Source organism: Sebastes umbrosus, chromosome 14 (assembly GCF_015220745.1).
Source record: "Sebastes umbrosus isolate fSebUmb1 chromosome 14, fSebUmb1.pri, whole genome shotgun sequence".
Classification (NCBI taxonomy): Eukaryota; Metazoa; Chordata; class Actinopteri; order Perciformes; family Sebastidae; genus Sebastes; species Sebastes umbrosus.
This window is the reverse complement of record NC_051282.1, coordinates 19,421,484-19,444,521: the sequence shown is the minus strand read 5'-3', so window position 1 is coordinate 19,444,521 and position 23,038 is coordinate 19,421,484. Positions and strand designations below refer to the sequence as shown.

General features: G+C 39.2%; 1 protein-coding gene across 1 annotated transcript in view; it reads right to left on the bottom strand.

Annotated features, from left to right (window-relative positions):
- The window catches only part of elfn1a (extracellular leucine-rich repeat and fibronectin type III domain containing 1a), an 84,397-nt gene extending 61,676 nt beyond the window's left edge, over positions 1 to 22,721 (bottom strand). Inside the window, exon 1 of the mRNA XM_037792854.1 lies at positions 22,085 to 22,721. The gene's annotated coding sequence lies outside the window, so the exon portion shown is untranslated. The remainder of the gene's footprint in view (positions 1 to 22,084) is intronic.
- Between the last annotated feature and the right edge of the window lie 317 nt (positions 22,722 to 23,038).

Here is a 23,038-nt window from a genome sequence, read left to right as displayed (position 1 = left end):
CCCTTTTAATTTAATTATCTCATATGTTATATTTGCATTTATTGTGGTAAAGACAGTATATCAGAAAAATATAAATCTGTGATATAGATTTCAACCCACCCTGTCCTATAGAGCAGAACAACACACAAATACATTTGTCACAGTATCTATTGACAAGCCTCCAGTACTGTATCTGACACCTCTGCATCGGTTTCCTCTCCAAGTCTCTCACTCTGTGCTTTACAACTGTCTGAGTCAATAAAAACAATACAAGAGGGTGAGTGGTCTTCCCACTTGCCCATTTAAAACAATGCTGGTGTTTTGAGGTAAAGTCAGACACTGCATGGATGTAGAGGCCAAACCCAGAGGACAAAAACATGGAGCAGAGTGTATGTAGGCTACCAGGGGAAGTGTGAAGCCTCATGGCTGTGTATCCAGAGCACATTAAAAAAAGAAGAGAAGCCCGGTTCAGCTGGTCCCTCAAAGCTGCCATTGGCATCGCTCCCGTTTTGTGAGAGGACTCGTTATGTAATTCCACAAGAGCCTGTTTTTCTCATACTTAACTATTGCTAAAACCATCACGACTGGCGGTTCACAAAAATCCAACGTGCTGAATGACAAGCATAAAACAAAAGAAAAATGTGAACTTGTTGAGTGAGATGTAAATCTGCATACATCTTCTGTGTCTCCGTGGAAAAACACAAGCAGTGATGCGCATGAATAATACTACAAAAATAACAGAGTGCATTGTTTTGAATGTGGGGCCACATAGGCATTGCAATAAGAGCTATTACTCGACAGCTGAGAGCTGAGATTGTGAACCATGCATAAAATATTCTGCATGTACTGTATTTCACTATGAGCATAAATTCCAAGACTCATGAAAAAATAAACAGTACGGCACGGTATAATGTGTTCTTGTTCACAACCACCGCTGGCTGTGTGTCCTACTATAAGTGCTTTATCTCATTCAGAGGTAGCAGTTGCAAAATTTCAAGCTCCAACTGGAGTAATTACTGGATACGGTGTGATTACCAGACACAAATGGTGCTTCTTGCACATGCACCTGAAACTAGAAGAAAATTGCTCATATACACTGCTGCAATATAAATCATAATATTTGTATTAAAATTGTAATTAGGGCTGGACAATATAACGATATGTATTGTCAAAATGATATAAAAATGTCTATTGTATTTATTTTTCTATATAATTTCTAATGCAATAAAGGCTAGGCCTATTTTTATTTATTTTTTTCTCCATAATAAAATACGTTTAATAAAAATGTTAATTTTGCACTTGAGTTCTTAAAATGAGAAAATACTTTTCATTTGCCAGGTATTTAATTCACACAGGAATAAACAAGATATGAAATAACCTATATCGTGATAGAAGATTTTGGCTATATTGCCCAGCCCTAAACGTAATTATATTTTATATTATTTAGTGTCATTTGGCTTTCAACAACATGGGGGGGAAAAACAAGTTCTGACATGTGACGAAGGCCCTCAGTGAGACTCAGACTGAGGACATTGTGGTTATGGTCTTACTCTAGGATGCTTTATGTGGTCGGGGCTTGCATGGTTTGTGATGCATATAAATGCAAATGAATCATGGCAGGGCAGCTCAGGCTGCTGCAGCAGACCCAGACTGCATATAGAAAAATACAAAAGAAAGAGAGCTTGCTTTTCCCCCCAGACATTTTGTTATGAAACATGCTTAATTTAAATTATTGCAGATATTGTGAAAAAAGGGTAAAACTAAAGATAATACACAGACACAGAGATGATGGTGGTTACCACTAGTTTAAGCAGATTAATGGTTTAATAGTAAATGTTTTGTGTGAATAATCAGATTATAAAGAGAAACTAAAGGTTGTAATGAGCTCAAGATAGTTTAACAAAATGCTTAATCTTATTACAATTCCTTTCACAGGGACTACAGAAGCCTTTAATTACATCACGTTACATTTATGAAAAAAGGATGAAAACATTGAAATGATCCAAACATCGCCTTGGCCTCTGTGATACTACATTATTACACGACCGTAAAAACCCAATGGCACGTGAAGCTGCATCTTTAATCTTTTCTCTACAGCCCAAACAGGCCCATTAAGCCCACTAAGTCCATTTGCAGGGGTCAGTTTTCTATAATAAGTATCTGACGCACAGCGGCTACCCGACCTCTTCAGTCCTCTTTAGAAATTCTTGACAGCGAAGTTCTCAAAAATTATTGCTCTACATCTTTTGTGCGTCATAGTACTGTTTACGCTTCATAGGTGAAGATATTCATGAAGCCCATATATACTTGGCGAGGCTCTCGCCCACTGGTTCCCAACCTGAGGGTCCCGACCCCCCTTAGGGGTCGCCAAAGCTTCACGGGGGGTCGCAAAACATATACAGTTGGCCTGTATCTCAGCATTTCATTAATTTCTGCCATAATAACTCAATGAAATTGTTATTTTTAAAGTTTGAATTATTTTTTAAGATACAAACAGGATAAGGACACAATGAAGACCTGAACACAAGCTATATTCACAGAGCCTTCCCTCTCTGCTAAACAGCCTCGCCTGCATTAGAAAGGTATGCAGTTAAAACACCTAAAGAGCTGATAGAACAATGGCCAAGCGTCAGGGAGAAGAAAACACTGAATTTGTCAAAAAAGAAGCCTATTAAGTGTGTATTATTGTTAAAAAAAACATTTTTAAATACATAATTTAGTCTCCCTTTTACAGACATGTCCACTTTATGATAATCACATGTGATTAATTGCAAATTAATCACACATTTTTTAGCTGTTCAATGTACCTTAAAGGGAGATTTTTTAAGTATTTAATACCCTTATCAACATGGGAGAGAACAAATATGCTTGCTTTATGCAAAGTATGTATATAGTTATTAATGGAAATCAATTGACAACACAAAACAATGACAAATATTGTCCAGAAACCCTCACAGGTACTGCATTTAGCATAAGAAATATAACATGGCAAACTCAAGCCCGACAGGTAACAACAGCGATTAACTATCGACAATCATAATAAAATAACAGGAAAACTCATCTCTGATGCAATATTCACAGAGAATAATCTGCTCAAAATGAATCCAAATCGCTCGTTTTACACAAACTTCCTTTGGGTATTGTGTTCACTATTTGGGTATATTGTACAGTTTATCAGATGTTTTATACTGTTATTGTTATGCATCGAATATAATATGAAATATCCATAAAATGTCACTTGGTCAGGGGTCATCGGTTTAATTAAATATAGTAAAGGGTTCCCTTAAGGAAAAAGGTTATAAACCACTGCTCTAGCCTATAGGGAGTCATCTATAATCACCTACGCTGTTGGACAAAAGTGCAAGTTTGCACATTTTGGGGTGTTGAGATTTTCTTGAGGGAAAATCTAAAACTTCTGGTAAAAGCTGGGGCAAGAGTGCAAAGTCACTTTGTATCAGGGAGTTGATTCTCTCAGAAAACTCAACTTTTAATCAATGAACTAAAATTGCAACCAAAGTTCAAATGTCTCTCTCCTATGGGAGGTCCCTTCAAACTTTTGAGCTCCCGCCTCAGACCAAATGCTGGCTGCGGTCCGAGTTGCAGGGACGACAGCCAAGATCGCCTGAAGAGCCCGAACTCCAATCTATTAGCTTTTACTCACTGATGTATTCAGATGCAAAAACTTTGAAAGCTTTGATGTACATGCCGTTCGCCAGCGAATGCCGTACTTTTTGTCTATGTTTCAATTTTAACGACTGAAACGTGCTCTTTGTATGTTAGAAGCTGTCATTGCTTTGATCGCTGACCACATTAAAGATTTACGCTTCACGACACAATTTTTTTCTCATTTCCATCAAGCAGATTTCACACCCGCTGTGCAGTATATGTGGAAGAGATAAGATATGCTTTGAACTATATGTGGTCTTTAACGTAGTCACATGAGTGAGTCCACTATAGCAGTACTGTAAGTTATGCAATGTTAGAAATGTGTTGCATACAAGATCATGGATTAAATAGTGTATCGGTATTCCCAAAGTTGGTGCACGTGTTTTAATTATCAAGAGCACAGTGCTTGTAGCTGTATGCGGTCCTCAGTGTCTCCTCAGCGTCCAGAGTCATTCACACTGTATATCTTTGTAATGAGATCAGATCAGCCAAATGGGAATACTGAAAATCCTTAAACAGCAAGAATAATAAAAAGTGAAAGACCTAACATTTTTTAATTATAAGTACAGTGACACTGGCACGTAGCACTAGGCATAAGCATTTAGCTGTGCAAATCAGATTAGACAGAAAAGGATACAGTTAGTCAAGCTTGAACCTCTAATAACGGGGTGCGGAGCCCAACATTCACTACAGTGTGCACTCTTCCTCATGGACATATCCACTTCCTCTGATGTGAATTTATACGCTGGTCAAAACGGATTATATTTTTTAATCAGGCTCATATCTAAGAAGACTATCAAGGAAAATTAATTGAAATTTCAGCCTCTTTTATGCTGTGATTATTGCAATTATAATAAACCAAATTGTTGCATCACTCTGCTGAATTGAAGGGTTGTCTCCCACACATTTCCAGGAATATGTTTATTTCCATTAGAGGAATGACTTACTAAAATGCATAATTCATGTTGGAAAGCTGCATTTATTATTGATTAATGGAAAAAATGTGTTCCCACAAGAATAAGGTTAGTTGCTCAATATATAGTATTATTACACTTGGACTAATCATCATTGTAGTAGGGATGTAAGAAAATAACGAAAACGAATATTGCGATATTATGTTTTGTGATACTGTATTGATTCTCAAAAACACTGTATTGATTTTTAATTAATATTTTACATACAAAAATTAACTCAGTCAATAATTTAATTCATTTAATTCATTTACAGGGACTGTAATAAATGCAAATACAGATCCCACTGTTCTGATTGTTGTGAAGTAAACTGTTTTTACTCAGATTTTATGCATATGATGGTGTGTTCTTTATACTATAACAGTTTTCCAAAATTTTGAGATCCAGATTCTTGCCAATACACAGCCCTACATAGTAGTGATTCAGTTTGTTGTGCAAGATCTAGTCAGTTGAGAAAATGCTTTTGACAATTTGCAAAGTTTAAGAAAACAAGTTCATCACCATGTTATGACTGGCGTTACTGTGACATAACAGATGTACCTCTTTGAAAACTTCCCTGGAGGAGGGACCGGAGGCCCGACACAGAGGAATTGACAGAGGGACTGTGCCTGCGGCAGAAAGGATTGAAGTCTGAGCAGGCACACCCGCAGGGCTAATAGGCACTCTGGCCCTCAAGGGAGGCCCTGTCCTCGAATAAAACATACAGTAGATACTGTAGTAATATTCACTGCTCAGGCACATTCCTGCAGTTCATCCAGTACTCCACTGAGCACTCTGAGGATATTGAAGGGCCTGAGTGGAGTTCTTCTATTTTAATGGTACAGGGCGTTATATTTGCAGTCCTTACCTTCAAACTGGGGGAGTATTACAGCTTCACTCCTTCTGTTTTACCTTTCACAATAAAAGCCCAACTTAAATTCACTCAGCATTTAGCTAAGAGGCAACTCAACAAAACAGCTTACAATAGTCGGGTGACAAAAATACTCACTCAGTGGTCGTACTGAATATCTGAGTCAGACAAAACTCTGAAAAATGTATCCTCGTCCATAACGTCCTCTGCACTCATATTTTGGGATGCCATTTTTTTTGCTGTTGGCAAAGTAGCTAGTTTGCAATACAAATGAAGGTATCAGAACACACAGCACATCGCAGTTTGTTGAGCAGAGATCTGCTCTCATATATCATGAGGTGATCACTCTGCTCCACCTTCATTTGACTGGTATTTCCTGGCCTGACTACCCCTCTTTGGTATTCATCTGCTTTCTGAATAGTACTTTGACCACTAGAGAGCCTTGATTATCTCTATTTGTCCTGGCTCTTGATGTTTAGCTGCATGAACAACTTAAGAAGGAGACCACAAAACTCAATATAGCCTTTGAATTTAGCGTTAAAGTGGTTAGATCCTTATTTTCCTATGTCACTGCAGGTCTATCAGTCTAGTCACTCACTTACATGGTAGACCGTGAATTGCTTTTCCGAACGCATACTTCCATATGCAATTGTGACAATCAGACAACCTCTTGATCCAGCAGCAATGTTCCAGACAGACACTCAACAAACAGAAAATACAGAGGCGAGGACCTGTAATGATTGTTTGCGTTCCACTGTGACGTAGTATATTGTCTGGGTTGGTCCTATACATAGACTACTTTGAACTTTGACTCTGACTTGCATTAGCAAAGCCATGCACATGGATACATGGTAAATGGTAAATGGACTGCATTTAAATAGCGACTTTCTACCTTACCGGTCATGCTTTAGTGTTTTGCTTTCTTTTTTATTTCAGGTTTATGTGGGATTTGCCAGTGGTTTTGGCAGCAGGTTGTAAGTGTGAAGATCCTTGGCACCTGTATATTGCCTAAAGGGGTTGGGCAGCTTCTAAATTCAGACAGGTTATGGAGAGCATCCAAATTTTGGTTGTTCTTTTTTTAAATGGCCGTTTCCAAACTGACAACAGATCAAATCCTACAATCCATCCTAAAAATGAAGATTATACAGGATTGGATTTTAAGCTGGTGTTTAAAGAGTTTATCTGCTCATTCTCTCTACTTCTTCTATCCTGAATGCGGTTGAAGTTCTGCTGATATTCCTATGCCAGTACAAATTTAAATGAAACAATAAGTTAAAGTTTTGCTGAGATTTACAATATTAAATGAAAAATGAGGTGGATTGATCAAACAAACCTTCCCAGGAGGCCGCTGTTCGTCTAAAAGTCACCGTAACATAGTCATTTTAAGTGCCTGAGAGGGTTTCTAGACAATATTTGTCATTGTTTTGTGTTGTTAATTACTTTGAATAATAAATATATTTGCATAAAGCAGCATATTTTCCCACTCTAATGTTGAAAAAAGTATGAAATACTTTCCAAATCTCCCTTTAAGGTACATATTTAACAGATATAAAAAATGTGTGATTCATTTGTGATTAATCGCTAATAACTATGAACAATCATGCGATTAATCGCGATTAAATATTTCAATCAATTGACAGCCTAATTTTTTACTAAAGCTAACAATGTAGTTTTGTTGTTTTTTTTTCTTTCAATTTACAACATTAAGCACGTATTTTATTTAAAACTGCGACGGTGATCCGAGAGAAAATGTTTTCCTCAAACCGTAAATGACACTGTAGTTTAGTTGTAAGTGAACGTAATTTTGTAGGAGACAGGTTAGTTCTAATGTTGCCTTAACCCCTCATTGAAAAGAGGAGATCATCCTCCTTAAAAGGATATCTTATTTGCAGTGGTTGAAGTTCTCACCTTGGTTTAGTGATGAAATGCACTCTGAATGTGGCAAATACATCCTGACACCACAGTTAGCTAACCTCACGCTTTTCTCCCATTCCCTTGTCATTTTATATAGAGCATATTCATCAAATCACAAGAGACACTACATTTTATTCATCGGGCCTATAGCTTCACACAGATCCCAGGTCTTACTAAAGAAGTGGGAAAGCATAATTGGCACACTAGCTTTCCACATAATCTCCATATTTATTTGAGGAATAACACCTCACAGACCTGACAATCTGGCAGCCCAGATCCGTTCTCTCTCTGCGCTCTGGTTCTCACAGTGGGTGATCACCAGGCTGAGCTGATTCGGCCTGAAAGGCAGCGCTGTTTAATGAGCAATGGAGGGCGTGAGAGAAGAGACAACAGGTGGAGCGTCAGATTGGTGCTCTGCAGCTGGGAATGGACCACTTTTCTTGCCAGCTGTCAACCTAGATAATAATTATTAAAAAAGTATGTTTGCAAAAGTGTTCATGTTACCAGGACATTTGCCTGCATGTGAATGCATCAGCTGTTGGGAGAAATAAGATGTATTCGCAGGATGTTTTTCATCTGGCTGTTGTTCAGAGACTCACCATGGCATTTATCCAGGTAAATATTGATATGTTTCTGATTCGCTGCCGTAAGCAGCAAGTAAGCTGCCAAGAAAGGTCTTGCATCCGATCCGAATCATGATCTGTAGTATTTGGTAACGGCACTCTCAAAACTTGGCACAGTCCAACACTGACTTCATTGCTCTGGGCACACCAAATATAGTGATTTTTTTTTCCATTTGATGTGGCTCGGTTCAGTTATTGCTTTGAAAGTCCAGCGTTCTGCCTCGCTTTGTTGCCCTGCAATCAATCTTCTCTGTAAAGGACACTTTCTTTTCCAAACAACCGCATTGTTTAATCAGCCGCAACGCTAGAAACACTAGTGACTCAGTGGGATTCTTTACAAGCACTGCGCGTCTTAATTAATTTATCATGCTAGTTTTTTTTTTAAGGTCCCTTATGCAAGTCATTGTTTAAAGCACTTACTCCTCTGCCTTTTCGAGACCTCATTTAGATGACTGTGTAGAAATCCGTCTCTTCGAATAATTTGCATCATATTAAAGGCTCAGATAGTGTCAATGAACACCAAGTCAAGTATGCAGCAACGCTCTCCAATATGAGTGTTATGGTACACTGTGGCCTGCTAATGGTGTGAACACTGGCACATTTTTTATAAGTAGATGCTAGTATGTTTGCTCCAAGTTTGGAAGCAGTTTCTATGGTAACAATGTCCTATCTTCACTTTCTCGCTGACAATCTGTTTAGTCAACTGATTCACTGATTAAAAATGAAGTAACTCTGTTCGAGCCAGTGAACAGCACACTCTGAGACGTGATGCACTCTTTAATCGTGACGGGACACATGTGCTTAGGTAAGCGAAGTTGCTCCCTTGCCAAACCTTAAAAGCTATGCACCATCTTGACAGAGGCGCTTAAAGGCTTTTAAATTGTGATGTAGAGAAGCATTAGAGGTATAGCTACTGGCAGCTTGCACACCGTAAGTCAATAGCTATCAAAAGACGTTTTACTTAATTATTTCCTCACAAAGCTGACCTTTGATCCCCACGGTACAACAAACAAGGTCGTCCGCAGGTTGCGAAGGCTAGACATATGGGCTAAGGAAATTATTGATGAGTCAGACACCATATTATTTACAACCTGCCCTTCTCAGCTGCTCTTTAAAGCAGCCAGCTTCTCATTGAATTAAGCTTGACTCTGTCAATCGGCACTCTGTCATATTGTAAGCTATTGGTCCTTGCGAGAAGCTCAGTCGATGCCACAGCTTTGCTCAAACCTCGTTCACTCGAGTGGTGATTGTCTTACAAGAATAGGACCATTAAAAGTCCCAAAAATAAAACATGAGGTTTTGTTTTTCTGCCGTCTTTCAGGGAGAAAAGATACAGAACTTCAATAGTAAAACAGATGCCGGGATTGTTGTGTGACAAAAGCCTTCTGTCACAACAGCTGCACACTGAGTCAAGTGGCTGTTGTAGTAGGAAGTGGAAATGATCTCTCACAATCACGTGTGTGGCATTATTCTTCATTATGAATGAGAATTAAATCTACATGCCACAACTTAACTATATTAGTTAAAGTAAAGTAAGTTAAAGTACTCCAAAATATGGCAGTATGTACAATACTTCCCACTGAAATGTAGTGGAGTATATAGGTATTCATATATACATATATATATGAAATGGAAAATTTGTACTTAAGTGAAATACACTTAAATACACTTAAAATAGCAAGGATATGAATACAGTATTTTTTGTGTGTACTTATATTAAGTTGATAAGCTACAATGTACCAGTTGTCTGATAAGATTCCTGTTGATTAAGTGAACTTTTTCTTGAAAGCTATTTCTGTCCCTGCATTCGTTACTAAAACATCCCAATACAAGCAATGAACAAGGTATTTATTTTGAAAGGGAGAATTTAAACACAATGCGTTCAACACATTACATTTGTCAATGCTGTCTTCTTTCTGCAACATGCTCACAAACATGATGTTGAGCAGTTTCCAGGAGAACTATAGCAGTTGCCATAGGTGACTTAAACTATGGTTGCATCCGAGATTCCATACCAACATGCTCTTTAGTACACTTAAACAGTATGTCAGATATTTTAGTATGTCCAAAACCTTAACATGACACCAATAATATGTAAATTGCATACTATTTCCAGTGAAATATTACATTATGCAAACGCGTGACACTACGGTGGCATAAATATCCCACAATGCAATGCGGTAGTGACGACAACGTTCATACATTGACGGACAGCTCTGTAACATCAATAATGCTTCAATTTAAGTGTAAGATATCGATTTGCTAGGCGTAATATAGTTTTTAAGTTTTGTTAGAATTTGTGATTCTAACAAATCATTGTTTGGTCTCATGAGGTTGGCACGGGTTACCATGGTTACAGGTCTCCAACTGGGAAGGAGGCTCTCAGGAAGTGACGATAAACATGACTGCTCAGTCCGAAATGATACATACAGTACTACTGTTTATTCACCCAACAGTATGTTGAACATTAGTACACATATTGGGTATGTAGTGAATAGAATGCGATTTCAGACGAAGCCCATGTATTGTTTTTTTTCTTTTTCTAGATTAACATGGAGGCTTCTTTCTCAAGTTGCTTTCAAAGAAAAGTGGAAATAATAACCATTCAAGCAATGCTAATAATGTAAACGAGTCACAGAGGTCCCTACATATCTATAATCAGAAGAACACTGTCTGAAGTTGACCACGGTGACCTTGTTATTTGGGTCAGCTGGATATATGGGGGTCATCAGCCACCGAGCACTCACGAGCATTAGTCTGTCCCCTGTATGGCTTCTATAGAGCTGGCTCCACGGGAAGCAATCGACTTGCTCAAATCATCCATCAGGCGTTTATACGACAATGCGGTTGGCTGTGGTGTGAAGGAAGATTAAGGGTTGACCTTCACACAACATCAAAGTGTAGATGAATCCTGGACTGATCATCTGATTGGCCCTTGTCTTCTTGGCTTTCACTTCAGATGATTGTACACTTAAATGTTTGTTCAGTCAGTGAGGGGCAAAAACAGCTCCACTATCAATCAAAGCAGAGACATTAACCAGCAACAGTGTGAGGTGACTCTGAGGGTCAGAAGTTTGTTTATGAACACTGAAAGGACGTCTCTGACGTCATGTTATCTATTACATCTATTATCCTTACACAGCAGTGCAAAGTGTTTTCAGTTGTTTGATCACATTATGATACACATGCTATTTTTCTTTTATCATAGTTCTTTTTTCAAAATAAATAGTTGGAAACTGACTCCAGATCAGAGGCAGGGCCAGAGGAGGAAGTTGATAGGTAGTGAGCTTATAATTATCTGGGACCAATGCACAAAACACCTTAAATTAAGATTTCCCTTAAAGTCAGAGTTAAGGTTTTTATGTCGCCGTCGCAGAGGCATTGTTTACGGGATATACGTCCCCTTGTGAACGCAATATCTCAGGAACGCCTGGAGGGAATATCTTCAAATTTGCCATAAACGTCCACTTGGACTCAAGGATTAACTGATTAGATCTTGGTGACCTCATAAAACACGTTTTTGGCTATAACTCAATAATTCATATGCTAATTATGACAATTTCACACAAATGTCTAACAAGATAAAGTGATGACATTTTGGACAGACATGCATGTAAACTGCAACATGACTGGTTAGCGGAGGCATAGAAAAGACCTTAGCAACCAAAGGAAGAGAAAAAAAACTACCTCTGACTCATTCTTAACCGCAACATGGCCGAGTTTATGTTGATAAATGAAGAAAATGAAGGCATCCAATTTATGTTTTGTCCGACCGACTAGAGTTGGATCACTGTACTTTCTGCAGCTGTGCTCTTCCAGCCCCTTTGCATTTAATGATTGGTTTACGGTTTTTATGCTGCAGGATCTTTCCAGTCAGTGATTGGCGTGGTATATCTTGAATAAATCTTCGTTGCAATGTCCTTGCAAATTTAGTGTTTTCTATTTGCTGTTATTTGCGGATCAAATCTTATATATTCCTCCAGACATAGACTCTTTTCACTTGGTTGTCCTCTGCCATATTTTTTCTATCCATAGGTTAACTTTGTGAGAATCTGTATAAAATGATTTACTTATTTCTTGTTGGAAAGTCAATCAAGTCACCACAAAGAGATTCAAAACATCTACAGAGAGACACAAAACGTTCTGTGTCAGTACATGGGGTCTTGCTCCTCTTTTACATCTTTGTGTCTAAGGGCTCATTGTCTCATTATCTGTCCATAATTGATATTCTTTTATGTAAGAATGTTCAATTTGTTAATTTGACATTCATTTATTTCACTGAACAAACATGGTCAATAATGGACAATTTATTATTGCCAAGAACCAGGACATTGAATTTGAATCGTAACACATTTTCAACAATTTCCCAAATGTACCCCTTTCATTGAATCTGTGCCTCAGTCTGGCCCCAGTTTCCAAACCCACCCCTGCTGCAGATGTTATGAGTAACTCGACAAGTGCGTCAATTATAAGCTGTAATTGTGTAAAACCCGACTATATTCACTGCTCAGACTGTGGCAGGCGGAACAGTCTAGTCAAACAAACTAAGAAGTTAGTGTATTGTTTTTGACTTGAATGGATTGTGATTGACAGGCGGCCTTTCTATCATAATCACAAAAAAACAAAAAAGCTGTTGGTTGAACGATTTATTTTGGAGACAAAGACACAGAAATGGGACACGTACCTGGAAGCAGTGTGACTGTTTACAAGCAGAAAACAGAAGTAAAACGCCCCCTCCTGTCTCGTCTTTGTTCTCATGTATGTGTGAATTAATGTGAAACAGTGAACAGTGTGAGCTCCTTACTTAGAGAGATGAGTTACCTTTACTAACTGAATTAGAGGTCTCCAGCGTGGTTTTCTTTGCATCGGGAGATGAATGGATAACTCTGAAAGGCTGGGAAAAATCGATCAGATAATCTTACTGTGGTGCATGCAAGGATTAACTATAAATTAGCATTAAGGGGATGAAAAACTGTTAAAGAAAAAGAAAACAATTTAACATTATTTGGAGATATTGAAAATGTTTGCTTTGCAGAGGCAGAGGAATAACACTACAAGTCTTCATCAAAGAGTGCTGGATAGAAAGGGAGCATTTAAAGGGGACATATCATGCTCATTTTCAGGTTCATAGTTATATTTTAGCTTTCTACAAGAACATGTCTACATGCTTTAATGTTCAAAAATCACATTATTTCTCTCTTACTGTCTGTCTGAATATACCTGTATTCACCCTCTGTCTGAAACGCTCCGTTTTAGCGCCTTTCTCTTTAAGCCCCCAATCCTGTAAAAGCCCAGTCTGCTCTGATTGGCTTGAGAGATTAATATGGTGCACCTTTGTAAAGGTAGTTCTCAAGCTATGGGCGATATATTCTAATAAGCCTGCATGTGACATAGGAAGGGGAGACAAATCGGAATGGCTTGTTGAACCACATGTTTTCTGATCTAAACAGCCCACAAAGACCTGACTGTGTCGTCTTATTTCACAGTTTGTGGGTTGGTAGACACTCCAGAGTTTTTCATTATATGTTAAGACCCACACTGTTGCATCATGCTGGCAATGTCGAAGAAAAAGAACACATATTCATATTTGCAGAAGTCACTGAACAGGTTAATCCTTAGTGCATCATTAGTGTATCAGCTGTTTACAAGCACCGACTGGGGTTGTTAACATTCATAGGGAGGAGGGACATGTTTTGATCACTATGATGAGACTTTTGGCACCTATTGACCTCACATAATTTCCTCACTGTCTGATGACTGTGTGGCGTGTGGTTGCCATTTATTCACGGAGCATCTGTCATCTTTAAAAGCTGTTGGTTTAAATTTCATAATTGGTAGGAAACTGCAAACTACCTAATCATGCTGAATTACCAATCAGGGATCTAATCTGCTACATTTTCTAACACTATCTGTAACTGTGCTGAAATCTAATATATTTATCTAAACAGAAAATGTGCCGCTTGCAGCCAAACGAGAGATACAAAAAAAATCTGCTTTATAAAGTGACTTTAATTTGATAGACTGACAGCTTGAAGTCTTAAATATATTTTCCTGTTTGGTGGACTTTGTCTTAGACTTTGCAGTCCTACTCCTTGGGTTTATATTTCCCCGAGGAACCAATTAATGTGATTGGTGTTCTGTCTTTTCAGTGAGGGAGAGAGTATGTTTCAGTGTGTTTTGCACATGCGTGCCCATTTTGTGTGCCTTCTCAGAGAGTACCAGCACTGCCTTTAAGTAGTTGTCACCTATTAAAATGATGGACAGTAAATCATTTGTGTGATCCAAAGCTACAAAGGTCTAATCTATATAATACTATAAAAACAGCATTTCCACTCAAGATAATCAGCCACATCCACTGAATTGTCATTGGCACATTGTCATCTTTGTTTCATTCACACCTGACTACACGTTCACGCCGATTCATGAAGAACAGATGAGATAAGTACCATTCAAACTCAAGTGTGCACCAAAAAGAACTGCATACAAATGTGCAGGTGCAGCTACTTTGTATGGAGAACTCAACTGACAGGACACTGTATTATGATACATATTTTACCTCATCAAGCTGCAGCGTAATGTGTTTATAGCATCCCTTCTATATGATTGATGAAGAGCAGTTACAGTCTGGACTATATACAGTGTAGGAGACTAATTCTCATCCAGTTATTCATTCATCATCTCTTTGTTCGTCTGACTACCACAGAAGGTAAAGCCGCTGAACGCCGTCACCAAGTCACGCTTTGTTTTGATCATTTCCTGGCATGATTTGGAACAAAGAAAATGAATAATAGACATAATCGCACCTGTGCCTGCAACCCACATAAGTGCCTTAATATGGCCTTCATGACTTTCTATTACTTTATGATTGACGCCTTACAGTATATGTGACTCTGTATAGAATACATTCATCATTGATTTCCTCCTGTGTAACTGTTACGACAGTTACGAAGCTTTTATTTAGACTCAATTTAGATCTTTTTTTGAAGGTGGGGTTTAAATATAAATCTAATTTTAATATATCAAATTATACGTTATTTAATTGGCAGATCAATTATACATATAATGTATATGTATGAGGAGTGTATGATAGTAGAAAACAATTTAAAGGTACAGTGTGTAGGATTTGGTGACATCTAGTGGTGTGGTTACAGATCGCAACCAACTCAGTACCCCTCCGCTCACTCCTCCCTTTCCAAGACTGCGGTAACGTGAGCCGCAGAGTGCAAAACCGTGGTAATGCTGCTGGCCTTGCTCAGAGGCCATCCTTACCATAATAACACTACTTTAGGAGTAACAGAAGTCAGACGGCGGCTGGCGGTACCACGGTTTTACACTCTGCCACTCACGCTACTGCAGTTTCACAAGCGTGTCGGAGAACTACGGTGAACTCGAAAGTTTATCTCTAGAGCAAGAGTTTGGTTTGTCCGTTCTGGGCTACTGTAGAAACATGGCGAACTCTGTGAAGAGGACCCACTCCCTATGTATATATGAAGGGCTCATTCTAAGTTAACGAAAACACAACGATTCTTAGTTTCAGGTGATTATACACTAATGAAAACATTGTTCTAAATATCATATTGCATTTCTGCTTGTAAGTCCCCGAAATGTTACACACTGTTCCTTTATTGCAGAAAATTGACCAGATTAGACAATTTCTAACAACTTCCGTTATATGCCATGCTCACTCCTGGTTTAAATCTGAAAACAGATATTTTTGTGACATAAACTGATACAGATAGTACCTTTGTGTTACACTGTTGATGTAAATATAATGTAATTCCATTGCATTTTGTCATTAAGATGATAAAAATTATGAATCACTTTGAGTCAAATGTAACTGATTGGTTCATATTAACCCCCAGTAGAAATGTATTGCTCGTTTTGTGCTGTGGGACCGAGAGAAAAAACAACAACAACATAGCTATTGCCTTTTAAAGAAACTGGCCATAGCAATGAATTATTCAGACTACTGGAACTAATAAGAAGAGTAAGAGTTCAGGTTCGTAAAATGCAATAGATAAGAATATATTTTTTTTCCAGTGCTTGTGTGTGTGTTAATGTGCAGAGTATTGGTTTGCGCTGTGTACAATGCACAAAGGAAATATGTTGCATACTTGCCTCACAGAGCTCCAACAGTCCTGCATACTGTGAACCAGCTCTATCTCTGTGTGCCCTGTATCTACAAACTCTACTGGTGTGAGTTTTAATGTGAAAAAGCACCCCTGCTCTTGGTCTGTAATGAAAAGGTGACCCGCTCACCATAAGGCACAGCGCATTCTGCAACACTCATCATCATATGCATAATCTGATGTTACAAAAAGCATGAATTGAGCAAAGGCGATTGGGGACGTCCCCTGACACAGTAAAAACCCGGCTTCTGAAGTGAGCTTTGACAGAACTGTTATGTATCACCAGCTTTAATGGGCTCTCATGTACAGGATATTCATCAAGCAGAGCAGGTGCCTGCAGATACACTGCCGTGGTGTTTTTGCATCCCAGCATCTAATTACTTTTGCCGAGAAGATGGCAAGGAAGAGACAGAGTAATGTTCAATACGCCTCACTCTGCCATTCGGTGATGCTTGTTTACTAAAGGGTTTCATCTGTCATAAGGCAGCCAGCAGGTGGCTGGGGAAACTACACAGAAACGTTTCTGGCACTCTTGGGTGGATTAATTTTTGTGCACTCCTAAATTAATTATGACTGATTCACACCCTCGAGTGATTCCCTACATCTCCGGGTTGATCCCCACAATCTGTCAATGGCACCGGAGCTCATTCCAACTTTACTGCCTCCAGCTGTCTTCTCATGGACATATAGTCTCCTTAGCTTCTCAGTTGCATAGATTGTATATAAGAAGTGGTCACTGTGACATCACCCACTGGTTTGTGTACTACCGTTTTGAAGCCTCGAGTTTGGTATTTTGGCCATCACCATCTTGTTTTTTGTCCTTCGCCATTTAGATTTTTTGCAACCAGAAGGCTCTACGAGGGCTACCCCTCTTGCATTACTTTTGGACGGACCAGGGACGTTTTGCGTGTCAATATACGCTTGTTACAGTACATGCATATTCACAGCCAGCTAGGTTTAGGCAACACAGCCACTTAGTTAGGGTTAGGAAACGGTCGTGGTTTATGTCAACTTCACTGACATATGACTCACCTGACCACCGAGTGACTGACCGCTCTAAGACCTCTGGTTTCCTGGGTGTAAATCCTGTGTTTGTTTTACCCATCCGCCACCCCTCCCGCCCGTCCTGAGCAGACTCTCATGCACTTAATACTACGTCACATGTTCTGACCGTCGAGTAACGCCGCAGGTGGGTTTACATTGGCGGTAGTTGAAAGCCTGGTTCCTCACATACAGTCGTTAAAAGGCGCCTCCGTGCGTTGGTATCCAATGCCGAGGGGCACTTACCGTGCTGCCCAGATCGGACAACGCTGTGGTAGCAACCCGTCAATCACAAGGTAGCCACGCACTAAAGCATACCCTGCTTTATGGTCTATTTGACTCTAAATGGGACCATAATTTACTAAATGAACATCATGCTGTATTGAAGAAGACTTGAAACTAGTGATTGAGACCATAAACTCATGTTTACAATGTTTACTGAGGTAATAAATCAAGTGAGAAGTAGGCTCATTTTCTCATAGACTTTTATACAATCAGACTTATTTTTGCAACCAGAGGAGTCGCCCCCTGCTGACTATTAGAAATAATGCAAGTTTAAGGCACTTCAGCATTGGCTTCACTTTTCAGACCCAGAGGTTACCCACTGATCAGTTGTCAAGGGATGTTTAAAAATCACTTTATATGGCAGTCATCTCATTTTCTCCCGGACTGTAATCAGCACATAAGATGCCAGTAAGTAGAAGAAATGAGCCATAATGTTTACACCTGCCATCTGCTTTTTTTTTTTTCTTGAAACGCACCTGGAATCCAAAGGTGCATCGCCATTGCTGCCACTTTCAATAAACTCCCCTTAGTAAATTCAAATATATTCTTTCCTGAGATGAGACCAGGCCACAGCTCTGTGAACACAATGTGCAGTTAATGACTCACAAGCTGCTTAATCAAGGCGAAAAGGTTTCTTTTTTTGCATGTGTTCTAGGAGATATCACCTCAGTAACAGTCCAACTTTGTTTTGCACTGTCTGAATAAAATGCGAGGGCAGCTGCCTTGAAGGGGCAGCAGCTTTTTTGTATTTTCAGCCTTATCTGCAAGTTACAGCCTTTATTAGATATTGGAAATCCTCAACCAATTGCCTTCCTTTCCTGAATGTTAAAGTACTGTCAATAACATTTCCTTTTCATGTCTGTTGTCCTGAGGCGCAACTCTTTGACAGTGGCATTGATGGACCTGTCCTTCACCACAAAGAACTCTTCACAAGGCTGGCCACTGCAAATTTGAACTTGAAATGCAGAGAAATAACGATTCAAAGCACAGTACATTTCTACAGTTATAATGAATTCAGTGCCGCATGCTTTCAAAACTAACATAACACGTGGCTGATACTCAGGGTAGCATCAAATAAAACCAATAAATGTTAAAGGGGACATATTACGAAAAACTCACTTTTGCAGTGCGTGTGCTCGTACAGTTGGGTATCTGGATTGTCTACCAACCCACAAACTGTGAAATAAGACAACCCAGTCAGTTTTTTGTGGACTGTCTAGATCAGAAAACATGTGATTCAACAAGCCATTCAGATTTTGCTCGTCATCCTATGTCACATGCAGGCTCATTAGAATATATTTCCCACAGCTTGAGAACTACATTTGCAAAGGTGCACCATATTTTTCACACAAGCCAATCAGAACAGACTGGGCTTTTTCAGGAGAGGGGGGCTTAAAGAGACAGGCGCTAAAACGGAGCGTTTCAGACAGAGGATGAATACAGGTATATTCAGACAGACAGTATGAGAAAAATAATGTGATTTTTGAACATTAAAACAGATAAACATGTTCTTATAAAAACCCAAAATGAACCTGAAAATGAGCATGATATGTCTCCTTTAACATTTTCTATTTTAGGAGCCAAAGTTCTTTCTTATTAAAACCCAGTGACTCAATGATAATATCAGTCCTGAGAAATGTTATATAATTTAATATCTTTAAATTGTAAGCCTTAAGGTTAGAGAAAAACATATTATAGAAAATGCAGGCCATAAATAGTAATACAAAATGTAGATTATAACTATAATATCCTGTTTGGTTCAATGTGACTATAACTAAACTATACTGTGCTGTTCAAACACAACGATATCTGCTTCATCCAATCCAGACATTTAGTACTTACTAAAGAGGAAATTACATATTTTTTCCTTCCTTTCTTTTGCTTTTCCACTGTGTCTAATTTCATGACCTTACCATTCTCCACTACCGAGGAAAAAGAGCTCATTCTTTCTTTTATAAAACAGCTGAGTGTCACATGGGACTCTTGAGAGTGAGGTGGTGCAACAGCTCTTGTTAAATGGCACACACACACACACACACACACACTACTCACAGCACAGGAAGTAGCTGTTAGGATTTTACGGTTGTAGAGAGCTGCGGAGCTCGAACCGAAATATGTCATGCTGTCGTACCATATGTTTCACAGCTCTGTCTACAAACCCGAACTGGTCCCTTTGATTACACTTTACACATTGTTAACCGTGTAGCCAGAGCATCGCTGCTTAAACACGCAGTCGGCCGAGCCTCGGTAACTTTTCCACAATGTGACATCAGTGTGAAGACGTAAACATATTTGCATTGTAATGTATTTGCTGTTAACTGCGTCTTTATCATCACAATGGGAGGCACCACTAAACCTCAGCACACCCACATCATCTGTGCTACATATTGAGTCAGGATCAGCAATACAGGATGCATAAAAAGATGATTATATGGGCTTTTTTGGTCCTTTACAGTTCTCAAGCTACAGGAAACATGTTGAGATATAAAGGGGAATGACATCTGGTGAAAGTCCCCAAGTGGACTCCAACTGGGGACGCCACAGTGACAAACAGGATGTGTTTACATTTAAGGTTTCTCTTCTCCAAAGGACTCCACATCTATTTGTGTACGCTCACAGTACAAAATGACTCGCCTCTAAAAATCTTCTTCAATTCAGACAAATGGGGTTTATATCAGACTAACTTGGCCACAAAGAGTTTCGGATGCTTCAATTCAAGTCATCCACAGTATAGAGCCGTGGCAAACTGTAATGTGCGCTGCCATTTCCATTTAGAAAGGTTGGTCACATTTCCAAAACCGCTTGTCCCCCTAGGATATCTGTCTCTCTCAAACAGCAATTTATCGAATAGGGCAGCCTCGTCTTTTCCACTCCTCACCGTCATGAGAAGCTGTAATTCTCTCTCAGTATCCTCGGCACGATCTCTCTCTCTCTCTCTCTCTCTCCTCCACAAAGAACCAAGCTAAGGCAACTTGCATACAAAATAGCTGACTCAATCATCCAGCTGCATAATCAAGATAAGGGAGACGGGGACAGGAAAAGGGAGATGCGAAGGCTAATGCGAGAGACAGCTTTAGCAACAGCAGCAAAACTAAGATGTTTGGAAACAGTCGTAACTCCAAACATTAAAAGTTAGAAGGAGTAAGATAGTGATTCACACTGATGGTAAAGGCTAAGCTGAGGCTGATCTTCCGGATGAAATGACTGGAACGAGGGCAACCGCTGACAATTAATACAAAGCCTGCAGTTCAGTGGCACGAAACCGATTGTTTAAGCTTTCTATCTTAAATGCTTTTCCTGGCTTTAAATGTCATCAAGACAGTAACATGTTATTTAAGCAGAACAGAGATGATACAGCACTCCTACTCCTACGTCCATAGTGCAGCTGAGTGGAAAGTCGAAGAATTGTTCCTGTACGGGCTTGTCATTTCTTTGGCTGCCGTGTGACCGCAAGTATAGGTTATATTAAACCTGGCACTGTTTCAGCATAAAACCCTATGCTTTGGACTATAGATCCCTCCCAACACCGCCACCTCCTCCTCCTCCTTTGACTCAAAAATCAGGGAGTCTTCATGCTAAACATCTTTGGAAATTAGATCTAAGTATGCTGACTAAAAAGAAAGGAATCCATATGAAGCCAATTCAAAAACATTCAACACGTCTAGCGTGCAGCATGTAGTATGCATTTCCCAGACAGATGGCACAGACGCAGCAAAATCCTCAGCTAATCTGAGTGAGACTGCACAGGGCTACTGTAAGTAGAAGACTGTGTAATGACAACATAGGCTAATAGGTTCAGGCCGTGCAATGCCTTATACTCCTGTTTTTATTTGCTTTATCTTGTCAGAATCACACAGTTTGTCTTATGACTTAATGTAGGGGTTTTATATGTGTATCTATTGGTTTTATGTGCAGATTCTGGCTCTCATTTTTAGGACTGTGGGGCTGATTATAGGCCTAATACTGTGGCTGGAAAGCTTTTTATTTATTTATTTTAAGTAATAATAAGACAAAGCTAACCTTCACATTAGAATTCTCACTCAGATGTGAATAGATATCAGTTTATTAGTGTGAATCTCTGAAATAAAGTTCAGCCTTTTTCTTGGTTAAGTAGAAGTAAAGGAGCTGTCCGTGGTGCTGAAACGACTCTGTTCTACTGGAGCTATACAGCTGCACACTACTTTACCCGGAGCTGTATCAGGTGGTAATCTATTTTTTTTTTTCATATAATGCACAAGTATTCAGTTAAATGAATGTTCAGAATGATACAACTTTAAAAAAAAAAAGAAACTTAAAAAGACTATTTGCAACAAAAAAAAAAAAAAAGTGCCCCCCATGTCCCGTTCACAGTCCTATATATGTCTTGGACGCAAAATGCACCGACTTGTGCGTAATGGTGCACAAGTTCAGCTGTGCATTTCACATAGTGTTGTCTGCTCTTAATAATATAAGAGTTATACTGTTTTTGTTCTGCACACAACAGCAAATAGAAATGCTATTCAAAAAAACACCAATACTCATGAAAGCTTTCCTTTACCGCTATTCCATGTGAATGCAAAATACATGTTGTGCGTAAAGTGAGCTGATATTGAAAGTGTAAAAATGTGGTTAAAAAACACAGCTTACCTTTCTTGATGATCGTGAAGCCTCTTCTTCTCGATACAAAAGCTGGCTGCTTTACTGTATGTCACCACAGGACATTTTCACAAGAGACAGGAGATGTTAGATTATAATAATAATAATAATAAAAAAATGAAATAAAAAAAAAGAATCCCAGTTGTTCTGTCTCCTGGTTGAAGACGCGCACACCAGCAGCGACTGACTGCGTCAAGGGAGAGTCTCAAAGATCCATTTAGTCGGTGAGTGATTTCATTCAGCGCTGAGCTCCTCTCAGCTCTCTCGTCTTTATATTTATGCTGAGCAAACCCGGAGAACCTGCTTTTCTATTACACCGAGAGCTGACAGCGGCGTTTAACCACAATCAGAGCAGGTATTGTGTCTAGAAAGGTTGCTTTACTGTATCAGTTGTGGGTGAAACAAGTGCGAGAGGAGCGCATGTTGATCCTCCTTCTTCCAAAGTCTAGCTGAGGCAAAGTTTAAATCTCATAATAAGATTGTTTTCTCACCGCGAGGCTATAAATGGTGGCAGGTTCATCACGGATGCCGGGGAGGGTTATTATGGCAACTCCTCCTGGTGGAAGTGGGGGAAAAAAACTGCGTGATAGAACGGTGTATTATGAAAAAAAAAAAAAACCTGAAAGGTTTCAAGTTAATGAAGACAGTCTGGAGTGATCAGTGACGTCACATGAGCTTTTCGGGGCTTGAACAGCCAATCTATGAGCAAACTTTTCATCCTTTTTTTTTTCTCTCTGTGTGAGTGTGGGCTGCACCACTGCTGCTGGAATTGCTCAATTTCACAGTATGGTTGGGGGCATGTTTAATTTGGTATTGCATGAAAGGAGATCATTTTTCATACAAAAGGTCTATTGGTCCTACCAGCAGGGGGCCCCTTAATAAGCAAAAATAAGTGCTTAATATGTCCATTTAATACTATTTGGACTATTGGATTTCCTAAAAACT